Source organism: Meleagris gallopavo, unplaced genomic scaffold (assembly GCF_000146605.3).
Source record: "Meleagris gallopavo isolate NT-WF06-2002-E0010 breed Aviagen turkey brand Nicholas breeding stock unplaced genomic scaffold, Turkey_5.1 ChrUn_random_7180001902492, whole genome shotgun sequence".
Lineage (NCBI taxonomy): Eukaryota > Metazoa > Chordata > Aves > Galliformes > Phasianidae > Meleagris > Meleagris gallopavo.
In genome coordinates, this window is record NW_011165558.1 from 1 (window position 1) to 704 (window position 704).

The 704-nt window shown below is 55.1% G+C and overlaps 1 long non-coding RNA gene across 1 annotated transcript; it reads left to right on the top strand.

The window, feature by feature from the left end:
* On the top strand, positions 1-698 carry LOC116217712. The gene is made up of 3 exons (XR_004162394.1): positions 1-18; positions 145-257; positions 355-698. It is a non-coding gene; the product is annotated as an uncharacterized LOC116217712 (long non-coding RNA).
* The last annotated feature ends 6 nt before the right edge of the window (positions 699-704 follow it).

Here is a 704-nt window from a genome sequence, read left to right on the forward strand (position 1 = left end):
CTGTGTGGCCCTTGCAAGGTAGGTGTGCCTAATGTAGGCGTGCGCTAAGGCAGTGCTGTTGAGACACAGCTTGTGTCACTGTCCGCACCAGATCTGCTCTCTGTTAAGCTTTTCCCTTATTTTATGTCCCCCTGTCCTTTTCAGCTCCTGCTCCCCTCGCCTGCAAGTGGAGCGATGCTCAAGTTTGAGGAATCTTTTCCTCGGCAGGCGGTAAAAGACGCCGCAGCTGCGAGTTTTGTGTCCTTCTTTGTTATTGGGTCAGTAGAGCAAGGATATCTTCAGAACAGCTCTCTAAGTCAGCCTGTAACACCAATGTGCATGAGAGAATAATGACTCTTATTTCCCCTCTTGTAGAAAGCAGCCTCCTTGAGAGCAGGAGAGCAGCAGCTGTGTGCTGTGTGGCTGCTGAAGGGCGTTTCTCCCCAGCTGAGATCCCTGAGCCCACGCTGGCGGAGAACGAGCTGCGCCGCGGTGTCTTCAGTGGAGCCACTTTGCAGCTTCTCTGTGCGCTCGCTGCGATCGTGCCCGTTTCCAGGTGCCATAAGCCAGTAAGTCGTGCTCTGTGAGGCTGATAGAAAGGCGCAGACGGTAGGCAGGGAGGGAACAGTTTGTAGCCGTGGCCTACGGTAGTGTGCCCCGGCACTGCTGAGAGTGCCGTGGTTTGTTCTGTCCTGCCTTCCGTGTGCGTGCTGTTCCTGATGCAC